Below are 12,808 nucleotides of genomic sequence, written 5' to 3'. Positions count from 1 at the left end.
CTTGCTCTTTACACTAAAGCTTGAATTTTGTCCCTATTCTTCAAGAATGACCTCTAAATCACTAAGGCCGTAGAATAAATAGTTGAAAGTACAAATAAAATACTTTAGCGTAAAGAGCGAGGTATTGAGGAGGAGACGAGTCCCCTTATATACGTAATAGTTTCTGTTCGTTTTAAGTTTTAATGCTGCTTCATACTTCCAGTTGAAAAAAAAAACTTTTTTTGTTTATTTTCTGTTGTTTTTTTTTTATAAATAATGCTAGAAAATCTTGCCTCCCCTTCGTGAAAATTCTCTTCCCTAATGAATTAATCCATGGAAAGATCTTCCCACGTATCCCCCCCACTGCGAAAAAGTCCCCCTGAAAACGTCTTCACACTTCCCAATAACCATTACTATATGTAAACAATGGTCAAAGTTTGTAACTTGCAGCCCCTCCCCTGGTGACTGTGGGCAATTGAGTCGTCCCCAAAGACATAGAGACATCAGATTTTTTTACTATGCTGAACAAAATGGCTATCTAAAAATTTTGATCTAATGGCTTTGGAAAAAAAGATCGTGTGAGGGGGCCTAGGTGCCCTCCAATTTTTGTAGTCGCTTAAAAAGGTCACTATAACTATCACCTTCCGTTAGAATGAGCCACCTCGTGACATTATAGGACCACTGGGTCGATACGATCACCCCTGGAAAAAAAAACAACAAATAAACACGCAGCTGTGATCTGGCACAAAATACAAAATTCCACATTTTATGTAGATGGGAGCTTGAAACTTCCACAGTAGGGTTCTCTAATACGGTGAATCTGATGGTGTGATTTTCGTTAAGATTATATGACTTTTAGGGGGTGTTTCCCCCTATTTTCTAAAATAAGGTAAAATCAGGCTCACAAGTTTTGATGGGTAAAACTAAACTTGATGAAACTGGTATATTTAAAAACAGCATTAAAATGCAATTGTTTTGACGTAAGTGTTGGTCTTAAAATTCTGTTTTTTAGAGTTTTGGTTACTGTTGAGCCGGGTCGCTCCTTACTACAGTTTGTTACTGCAAACTGTTCGATAAAGGTCCCTAAAGTCACTTTTCTTGCTTTGGTTTAAAACTCCGTACCCTGATGGCTACAAATGCCTGTGAGTGTATGATTTTCAGCATGTCTTTTCGATTGATATACTTGAACCCTGTTTTCGCTTGTTTAAGGAAGACAGAACTTGTTGTTACATAGGTTACTGTCTGGATAGAGTAGACAGACATTGTAACGAAAAGGATTAACCGCCTTTACCTCTGGAGTCAATAGGCTAGGAGGACTACTTCCTAGCGCCTTTTTTTTTATTTATTTAAATGCATTTCTGAACATACCTATATATTTTTCTACTATCTTCCTTTGTTTCTTGCAAATTCAAGGAGACTTGGTAGGAAGGAAAAGATGTGATAGGACAAATGAAAGAGGTGTGTAGAGCCGTTCCGGTAGATCTGCTCTCTTTGTACTGTTCTATCTGCAAATCAGCTTCGTCTCTCGGCAGCATCTTCTATGGAGATCATCTATTCTAAGTACTTATATTCAGGGGGTCTTCAGTGTCAATCAGTAAAAAAGGGTTCGAAAGATCAAGAAGTCCCTGGAGGGGGGGGGGGGGGAAGAGGGGAATAAAGAAACCATTTATATCCAAAACCTTGGCAAGTGTTTGTTCATCAACTGCTTAACGTTTCTTGACAATCAGATGAACAGTGTAGTTATGCCTACAGGCCAAACAGATAACCACACATTTTATATATATACTAGCTGTTGGGGTGGCGCTTCGCGCCAGCCCAACACCTAGTTGGTGGCGGTGCTTCGCACCCCTCCAAGCCCCCCCGCGCGCGTAAGTCGTTTCGCGCCATATTAGTTACGCGCCATTGTAGTTGTGTCCCTATGTCCCACCTGTGAATATATATATATATATATATATATGTTTTTAACTACGTAAAACTTGCGAATATACAACATTCTTCGCTCTCCCATTGTCTGTACATATAAATTGATTGTCAGGTTTACCGACTCTTGAACATGCAAGATATAATTGTCCATGGGAAAAACAATCCGTATTCATATCTATACCTCATTATTCTAATGATTGCCCTTGAGCTTTGTTGATGGTGATTTCTAATCAAACATTCCCTGTGTCCCCATCGGCATTTATATATCCCCCTGCGCTCCCCGGCGTCCCCGTTGTAGTTGTGTCCCAGTCGTCATTTATAGTCGACAAACATGACGTCAGTCGACACACAAACATGGGGTCAGTCGACACACACGTCCCAGTCGTCATTTGTGTCCCGGTGTCCCAGTCTGGAATTTCTCTTTGAGTGTCCCGGTCGTCATTTATATTCCCTGTGTCCCGGTCTGTATATACATTCGTTTTTGAATTGGTATATGATGAAATAATTTTTTTGTTTTTCTCTCCTTTTTTCTTTTCAGTTTTTTTTTAGTTTTCTCTTTCTCCTTTATTTTTCATTTTTTTCTTTGTTTAGTTTTTTTTTCTTTTTCCGTTTTTAGTTTTTTTATTAGTTCTTAGTGGTTTTTTTTTTTAGTTTTCTTTGTAGTTTTTACCTTTTTTAATTTTTTTTTCTTTTTTAGTTTTTTACCTTTTTTTTTAGTTTTTTTCTTTTTTAGTTTTTAGTTTTTTACCTTTTTTTAGTTTTTTTTAGTTTTTTAGCTTTTTTAAATTTTTAGTATTTTCTTTTTAGTTTTTTTTGTAGTTTTTACCTTTTTTAGTTTTTTTCTTCTTTTTTTTAAATGCTAAGGCCAAGGTTCGAACCTGGAAGCTCTCGGACCTAGAACCTGGAACATAACGCTTTACCAACTCAGCTACTTCGGCTTGAATACATTTACCTTTTTTAGTTTTCTTTTTCTACTTTATTTTTCAGTTTTTTCCTTTTTTTAGTTTTTTTTGTTTTTCAGTTTTTTGTTTTTTTTTATTAGTTTTCTTTTTTTCTTTTTAGTTTTATAGCCTAGAGGCATTAGAGGTGGAGGTTGGAAAACAGATTGACTACAAGCTATTCTGATAACAAAATGAAAGCAAGTATTATGTGTATAGGGAAATGTAAACTTTGTTTTTAAGTATTTAGATAATAAAAGGGCATTAATAGGATAGTCAAGTAGTGAGGAGGCCAAAACTTTTATTTCACATGTCAAATTAATGTGTTTGATTCTTTCTTTCAAAGACTCTTTCTTCCTTTTTTAATCTATTAAATTTTTAAGCATCGAAACTTAAATTTCGATTTATGGAACGATGCAGTTGAGAATTTCAGATACTTTTCTTAGTATTTTAACAGAAAAATTAATCATAAATCACCAGTTTGTCGAATAATTCCATGTAAAAATTTAGCATAGAATCCTACATTTTCATTGGATTTTTGTTTAGCTAGACTTATCAGATTATCCAGCCAATTATTCTAGTCCGAAAGAAATTCAAATAAAAATCCAACAACTTACCCAGGATAAAAAGAGAGGGCAGAGCTTTTAGACATGATCTGTTTCTGGCTTATTTTTGTAAAAAAAAGGCAGATAACTAACTAATTGTTATGTTTGTTTCCCCAAATCAAAAATAAATTTCAGTGTACCAACTGCATGCATGAAAAATGTACATGTCTGAGATTATTTACTACACATTTCCTAAGTCATTTAGTCATAAATAATCATTAGATTATACAGTAAACATTTTTTAATCCAAAATATTTTATCGATAATTTTGCATTTTGGGATTTCATTTTCCAGTTAGGGATTTCTAATTTCATCTGTTGTCATGACTAGCTGTAAATAAAACCATGTGACAATTTCAAAAACAATAACAAAAGTAAAAGACGTGAATCCGTCTCAATCGATCTGAATTGTACTTTGAAGTTGGATTAGTTAACGGATAATAAATATTTGAACTATTTACTTATTTGAAAGGCAAGTCTAGCATTTTATTAACCATAGTTTATATACTAAAATTGATAATCTTCGATTCTGTTCAACCTTGGAAACAGCGTCATTTGGTAAGAATTTCTCTACAGCCTATAATTGGCTGGGTTAAGCTGGGCAGCCTATAATAATGGGTTAACCCATTTGACTGACTGTATACTGATTTACATGGTGAATAAAATGAATGGATCCAGAAACAGATAATTTTAAATTATTGGTATAATCTGCATCTTTAGTATGGTGTAGTTTGTGATCTTCAATAGCACCAAATAGACCTACCACTAAAGGTATAAATAGAAAACTTATTACAATTTTATAATCTTAGTCCAGACTATTAAGATGAGATAGTTCACAGAAAAGGAGACATTATGAAAGAGGCCTATGAAAACTAGCCTACTTTATAATAATCAAATTCTTACTAACAGGAAGATATCAATTAAGTGATAATAGATGCATTTTGCTATAATATAAAGGGGTTAGGCTAGGAAGAATGAAACTTGCAGGCATGGGTCCACAGACTTAAGTAGCCTAAGTCTTAGGAAGGTATTTTGAAATATGTGTCTTTACTTCTTCTCCCTCTGGGGGTCAGGGACTGCTGATGTTCTTTAAAAATCTCTGTGTTTTAAAAGTGAAACCTAGCAAAACATATCTGCTTAAATAAAGTACAACAACATTGTTTTTAGCTTCACAACTTTGCTCAATCCCAATTCATGAGGTTTCACAGCTCTGCAAATACATTTCCTAAATTTAGAGAAAAAACCATTGGTATTAGGTAAATATAACTAGAGCTATAATGAGAGAAAGGTTACAATAGCTAGGACACACTCTGTGGGTAAAGGATGACAGATTGCCAAGGATTATCCTTGTTGGCCAAACAAAATGTAGATTGTCCCTTATTGAAGTGGCAGAATCTTGTAAGGAAAGATATAAAGGAAATGGGAACTTCTTAGCAGGGCCTGCAGGCTCATGTCCAGCCTGTAGCAATATCTGAAATTAGCCAGGCTTTAAGAAAAATTAAGCATTCAAATAGCCTTGGTGGCGTCAGCCTTTCTTACCAATTTTTTGCTTATGATTGTTCTGCTCTACTGAATCATCTACAAATATTTTTCCAGTCTTGGTTAGCATAGTCACTTGTTCCTGATAGTTTCCTTTGTGGCTGTGTAACATCTATTCAAAAGCAAGGCGTGGACCCCATGTCATGTGTGAATTATTGTCCCATTACATTATTGTGTTTCTTAAGTAAGTTGCTTGAACATTTGTTACTATCTGAAATTGAGTTGAATTGTGATTTTATGCCTTTTCAATTTGGTTTTTGGAAAAGTTTTGGTTTGCTCCCATGCACATCATGTTTTAAGCTGACTCATGAAAGATGCGGTAAAAACTAAAATCTCTTTATACTGTCTTACTGTTGATATTTCTGGAGCTTTTGACAATATTGTGCACTCTCAGGCTCTATTTTCCCTTGCATCTTCAGGTGTTAATCCTTCCCTACTAAGTTTATTGTCTTCTTGTTATTCAAAGTCTAAAATTCAAGTTACCTGGAATGGCCAAATATCTGACCCAGTAAAAATTAATAAGGGAGTTTGGCAAGGTGCTGTATTATCTCCTAGTATATTTAAATGCGTGCTTGCATTGTGTCTGTGTCCCCTTAGAAGTTCTGTTTTTTATGGTAATATTGGTCTGTCTTCTATTACATATACAGATTGCATTCTTCTTGTTGCCCGGACTTGCTGTGGATTGCTTTCTAATTTTACTATATTAACCAATGAACTATCTAAGATTTGACTCTCAGTTAATGCATCTAAATGTGAGTTTATTTGTTTTAATAACCCTTATGTGGTTGCTCCATTTGTTACTGGGACTGCAGTTCTACCATGTTCTTCTTTAGTTGGCTTGGTCTATGTTTTGGCCCAACACTTTCCACTACCTGTTCATCCCTAGTGAATCAAGCCATGAAAAACCTATGCATTGCTTACAGAAAAATATCCCCAAACAAAAGCCATTACAACCACAATGGTTTGTGCATGATTTATAATGCTTATTGCGCCCCTGTGCTTTTGTTCTTATCAGGCATGGCTCATCTGTTTTGTAAGAAAGATTGACATGCAAATTCCTCCTCCGGCTTCCTAGATGGCACCAAAACAAAAAATAATTGCTTGATTTGGTTTAATTGATGTGCCTTCTTGGATTCAGTCTTCCAGTGATGATTTATGTAAAAAGACTATCAATTTCATTCACGTTTATGACCCTCTGCAGCCTTTTTTCCATATTGATACTGGTTAATTAGTCCATGTTAGTTTGTGTGTTAGTTTGAATTTTTTTTTCTTCTCTGTTTGTCACTTTTGTTTCTGTTTATTTATAATACTCTGTACTTTGTGTTTTTTATACTTTTATGGGTAATAAAGTTCATTCATTCATTAGGAGGGTGTAAAGAGGGAAGCATTGAATAGAACAGGAAGGAGAAGGAGCATGCATAGGTGTGTTTGCATTAGACAGCTTGGTACTGCAGTGAGAAGTTAATAGTAGTACCATTAGTCAGAAATAATCACCAAAAATAATGGCAAACTTGTAAAATCAGCAAACTTTTATAGATAGCCTAGGACATTATCTGGTCTCACCAGGGAGTTGACTGGGGCAGAATTGCAATGGTAGCAATTAACATATTTGTAAAGAGATCAAAGAGACAGTCACAAATAGAAAGGTGAAATTCTAGATGATGAGGTTTTTGCTGTCTTCGAAAGTATTTGACCTAGAAAAATTAGCTCAGAGCCAAATTTACAGATTAGGAAGGTGTTTTCAAGCTTGGAACATTCAAGTTTGAGTCAATTTTCCTTGACTCTTTGTTTTATTACCACAGTTCTAGTGATTTAAGTATGGTTAGAAGCAATATTGGTATTTTTCATTTTATTTAGGACCCACTTTTCAGAATTTTTCAAAACCTTTAAGTCAGAACTTTACAAAGTTACATATCTCATTAACTCTTTCTTTGAGGCTCATGTCTGTTGTAGATCTATCTATGAAAGTTTTGCTTTAATAATAAGAAATTTTATCCAAGTTTATTTAAAGTAAGTGCCTGTTAGAGCAGGAAGAAGTGAAGGCACATTTCAGAAGGCATAGCATAGTTTAGGCTCTAAAAACATTCCCAGTAGTTGCATTGGCCTAACTCAAGTACTTCTCAAGATAGCAATAAGCCCCTCATCTTGAATTTAGCAATAATCACTTTGATTAGATGTAAATAATTAGAATTGGCAAATGAAACTGCTAGGAATGGTTCCAAAATATATGCCTAACTTCTGGCAAGAGAAGGTCTTACCTTAAATTGCAGCTAGGAGTATCTAAGGATTTCTCCTTGTTGAGTTCCAGAATGATGACTTGAGCTGTATTCAAAGTTCTTTAGTGACTAGGTCTTTTGGTAACTTTGCTTACAGAACATAAATCAAATAGAAAAAAGAGACTAACTATTTGGTTCCTCACTCAGTGTTCTTCTCAAATTTAATAATCACTATTGTCACCATTCCATTCAGCTCCTCTCATCAGGCAAGTACTAGGTTTCAGATTTTCTTTATTTGGTCTCCTGGCAAGAAATAAAAAAAAAATAACAGAAACTACAAAATTGTCAAATATTGCTATATGGCCTATGGCTATATCTGGCCCCATTAAAGGGTCTGAGGTGAAATTATGATAGCAGTGGTTGTTGTGTTTGAAAAATATAGTAAATAGAGAATCAAATAATGTAGTTCTGTGCTTTCTATCTAATTTCTGTCCTATATGGAAATTCATTAGTCCTTTGAAGCATCTACTTCTGTCTGCTCCCTTTTTAAAGGGCACTAGGCTTTGATGAATTCAGCCAAACTTTTTGTAGTGAAAGTGAAATTTTTATAGAAATGGCCTTCATATGCAGCAAAAATAAAGCCCAAGGAGTGTTTTGAGCCTTAAATCTTTGTAAAATCTTGATTTTTCAATTGTGAACTCTGAGGTTCATGATTAAGCATTTAGCTTTGTTAATCCCTAACCCTGATTTATTAATTTAATCCATGAAGAAGTTGCTGGATTGCTCTATTGTTTATTTGTGTCTCCTGAAAATTGGGCTGATAAATGGACTGTAATCATTGACCACACAATATGTTCATAGGAAGGGTAACTACTTTCTTTGTAGTTATGAACAGTGTTAACAGACTCTAGGGACAAATTGAGATGAACTTTCCATGACCATGCACTTGTGTATGGTGATTTACAAGCAAGTAATTTATTAATTTACTTCCTATTGAATTCTAGACTTTGGGCTTGTTATTTGCTCTCTTCAGTTGTTGTGATTATTAAGATTTTTGCCTAAGGTAGTGAGCCAAGCGCCTGCCTGACTGGTAACTCTACCTGACACCAGAAGTTTGTGTGTGATGATTTAAAAGTGAGTAATTTAGTAGATTATGTTCAATTGGACTCAAGCCAATGTATCCAACAATTGGTTTTTTCAAATTTATTTTCAAGGAGTGTTTTTCATAACCCAGTTTCAGGACATGTTAACAGCTATCTGATTTATTTGCTACAACATGTACAGGAGAGAGCAAGAATAGACAAGAAGAGCCATATTGGTATTTGCCAGACATTGTCCTTTAACTGCCTGGGTGAAGTTCAGATTCTACACTAATTCCTATGCAGTGGTGTAATATTCCTGTATTTCAAGATGTGTTCTGTTATACAAAATGATGTTTTGCTGCCTGGTATGAGCTTGCGTTCCTGTTATTAAGTTACAGGAAATAATTCCACCTGAAAGTATGAAACACCCTAATCCTATTACTCCTGAAAAAGATGTTGATAAATTTGCTGCTTTTGGCTATATTCTGAGTGAAATGTCACCTGTCATTCAGTTTAAATAGTGACTTTTTGCACCTTTATGAGACATGGGTGATACTGAGTATCAAAGTTTTGGTAAAATGACCAAATTAATTTATCATTTTGTAAAACAGGTGGTAAGCCCACCAAAGAAGACATCTCTCAAATTGTGAATAATGCATTTGGATCTCACTGTAAGGAAGTGCATTACATATTTGATCATTTTAAGGACAATATGCAGTCAGCACTAGATTCAGTGGAAACTCAAGTGCAAACACATGAGACTAGTATGCAGTTACAGGTCACACTAAGTGATGCTGAAAAAGTTGGATAGCTTGAAATATATGTTTTTAAAATGGTTCAGTGGGAATGAGATAGATGTAGTAGCTGTTTGAATGTGATTGTTCATGGAATACTAGAATAAGGAAGTAATGTTCAATTCATCTCTTTCTTGAAGAATTATTTTTTCATTGATATTGGCACAATACAGAACTTGACACATCTGCCTAGTAGCAACAAGAGCAGTTAGAGTTCTATTTTTAGTTAGTTCTGAATATGGAGACAACTCCTATATGCAGAAAAAGAACATTGGACTAGGTGACTTATTGGTAATCTGGTTCCCCAAGTAACATTGAACCCTTCCCTTCCCCTGTAAATATTGTAGATAGTAATAGTGATTTGTATGAGCCTAAAGAGACTTCACTTTTCTTTTCTGGATGGGAATCTGATTCAGTCATTGGCACATCAAAAGTTTCCTTAAATACAAATGAACATTAAAACATCACTGCTGGTTATGGTGGTGAAAAAAAATTGTAAGCTGTTATAAATTTACAGGTTAATTTAAGCAGAAATGCTTTGTGCTCATTTTTTATTGATGATGATGCCCAGAAAAACAGAAAACAATGTCTCCATCTGTTCTCAACAAATGCAGATACACTGGTGCCTAAAATTACTAGGCCTATACTTTAGTTATATGAGAAAGATGTTGATGTTTTTTGTGCCTCCAAACTGTATTTCAAGAACTCTATACCTAAGCTTGAAGATGTTCATATCCAAATACCAGGATATATTATTATTATTATCAATACCAGGATATATCCTTTTAGAATAACCTGAGTAGTGACCAGGCTGCCAAGGACTCAAGACTTGTAGTTGGTCTGGTGGTATTGGGTATCCCTATGCTACCACCCCTTCTGTACAACAGCTCAAACCCTTACTAGTAACCTCTTAACCCAAGTTATTGACCAACCCATTAGATTTGGACATCTTTACACACCTTCACTACTTGACTCTCTGATACTAATGACCCTTAAACTGTAGCTACAGCTTCTCCTATCTCCCTGCCTATGGGGCAAGTGACCATGTCTTTATTTCAAATGAAATCATCATCAGTTAGTGCTGAATAATAAAGTTAAAAAAACCTTCATCAATCATAACCCAACTTGAATTTCTTCAAATCCTGGGTGATTTGACTGCCTGGTCTGGAAAAAAAGACACAAAGACCTATTGGTCAAGAAAGATCTCAGACCCTCCTAAACCTCTCAAATAATGTCAATAGGACAAAGAAAAAAAAAATTAGGCTTAGAATAAATATATACACAATGTGGGTGTGACAATCACTATGATAAATTTCCTTAATGCCAAAATAAGTTACCAAACATAACCCAAAATTTGTTTGTGATTATAAAAAAAAGAAAATCAACAAATGACCATGGATTGTCAAATTTAATTAACATATACTGATATTTGTTCCAAGTTTTGATAAAATTTTATTTATGAAAGTAAGAAAAGTTAAAAATTTCAAACATATTTTGTTTTTGATAAACCACGAATTGTGTCCTGATCTTGATAAGGCATGGGGGCTATTGGCCCTACTCATGTTAGTTTTTGCTCGTTTTGAGTTTGACTTGGCTATTTATTGTAATTTCTGTTTGTTTTGAGTTTCATTTATTTATTGGTAGTGATTTGTGGTAGTTTTATGATTGGAAGATTTTTGACTTTAATTTTGCTCATTCTTGGCTTAATGGAGCTCTACTTTTCAAAAACTCGTTTTATGGAAAAAGTTTCTTAAATTAATTTCTTTACGCTTTTATTGGCATAGTCTTTTTCATGGAAAAAGTAATATTTATATCTTCTCAGTTTTTTTTTATAAGAACCCACAGTATGGGTTTCTATTTATCTTTTGGAGAATTTTTTTTTTTAACAATTTTTAATCCTGACACAAACAGTATTTTTTAGTTAAATTTCATAGCTTCTGAAGTTGACCTAGAAAATAAAACTTAATATCATTCCCAAAAGATTCTACCTATGCTCTTTGACAATCCAGATACACTTACACTCTTCTTATTTACTTAAATTGTAAGAGCAGAAGTAGTAATAGTAGTATCCCAAAAAGTTTCAAATTAATGCCCCCAGTTGTTCTCAGTATATTGCTGAAGTGTCTTATTGACAACCATAAACACAATGCTCTTTGATTTATTTTAAAGCAACATTTAGTTTTAAAGCATAGTGGGCCAATTGTATAGTTGTGGGGGTTGTCATGCCTAATATCCCAAAAGACATAGTTGCTGGACTGTTCTTCTATGCTGAGTAAAATGGCTGTCTCTAAATTTTGACTCGATGCATTTAGAAAATGAAGAGGTTTGGGCAAAGAGCTGTTTGCCCTCTGATTTCTTGTTACTCTTAAAATGGGCATCAAAAATTTTAATTTTGAATTGAATTAGCTTCTTCAAACGTTTCAATGATAATTCTAGCTATTATAGAGTGATGCTGCCTATAATTTTCCTTATATACCCTTTTGAAAACCTGCATGCATATGGTTTTTACCTTTAGTCAAAACTCCTAAACATCTCTTCCTTTTTCTCACTTTCATCTTCCAATTCACCTAGTTTCATGGAGTCATCACTATCATCATCAAGAATCATTTTTTCATCATCACTTCCTTCTGAATCTACAAATAGCTTTTTTCTTGTCTGGTCTTTGTTTGCTTTTCCAGCTCGTCCAACGGTCCCAACTATTCCTCTAGCCCTGCCACCCTGTGCTTTCTTATCTTTTCTTTTGGTGCCATGTTGTTCAGTCTGTCTTTTCACAGGAGTATCAGTAAGAATCTTTGTAGAGCCTTTCTTCCTGCCTCAGCCACTCAGTACATTTGGCTTGGCTTTTTGATCAGTTGATTTTTGAATTGAAAAGGGAATAGTTGTGGGAAAGTCAAGTCATGGCCAATTGTAGAAAAAGCCAAGACAGATTGTCCAATTAAATGGGCATCAAGTCAAGGTTAATTTTACCTCCTTGGTTGCCATTGTTACTGTCTCCCATGTATGCTACACCTCTCATGCATGTCACTGCACAATGCCGAACTAGAGTCAACCTTGTTGGAGGGTCTCCCCAGGGAACACATGCTGGTTGACAGTAGTTTACTTGAAAATTTTCCTCTCATGTATGTCAATCCACAATGCCGAACTAGAGTCAATCTGTTCAGGTTCTACCCTGCCTTTTTCAATTATAGTAGAAAATTTTCAATTATAAGTGAAATGCCTGTCACTCTATAATGCCGAACTAGGCCCAACTTGGGCCGAGGGTATGAGTAAGGGTATAGCCGAACTTGTTCTGGCGTCACAGGAACTGAAATGGTTGTAGAGGATTGTTCAGGCCCTCTTGTACTTGGGGTTGTCGGCCAGACTGTTTAAAATAGTTCTTTGTTTCAAATGGATTGTTTTTTGTACACTCTTCAGACTGAAATTAAACACTGAAAAACCAATTTTTTATAGTCTTTAGATTGTATTAAGCTTTCAGCAATATAGCAAATAAAAAAAAATATAAGTTTCTTAATATGTTAGCTTAATATCTATAAAAGCTTATTTTCTAGTCTTTTTTTGTAGTCAGCTAGTAAGATGGTTAGTAATTTCTTACTTACTTGGACTATTTACAAGTAATTTTTGACTAAAATTGAAAAATAAAAGAAACTGGCAATACCTCTATAAAAAAGCACTCACTTCATTAAATAAAAATCAAAGAAAAACTCACGCCCTCGTCTTATATTATATTAAATAT

At 34.6% G+C, this 12,808-nt stretch overlaps 1 protein-coding gene across 1 annotated transcript in view; it reads left to right on the top strand.

Moving 5' to 3' along the window:
- The first annotated feature begins 3,777 nt into the window (after window positions 1-3,777).
- The window catches only part of LOC136040879 (pumilio homolog 2-like), a 199,080-nt gene continuing 190,049 nt past the window's right edge, over window positions 3,778-12,808 (top strand). Inside the window, exon 1 of the mRNA XM_065725279.1 lies at window positions 3,778-3,916. The gene's annotated coding sequence lies outside the window, so the exon portion shown is untranslated. The remainder of the gene's footprint in view (window positions 3,917-12,808) is intronic.

The sequence above is a fragment of the Artemia franciscana genome, chromosome 21 (assembly GCF_032884065.1).
Source record: "Artemia franciscana chromosome 21, ASM3288406v1, whole genome shotgun sequence".
Lineage (NCBI taxonomy): Eukaryota > Metazoa > Arthropoda > Branchiopoda > Anostraca > Artemiidae > Artemia > Artemia franciscana.
Note: the sequence above shows the minus strand (reverse complement) of the source record. Positions and strands in the feature narration are given on the sequence as shown.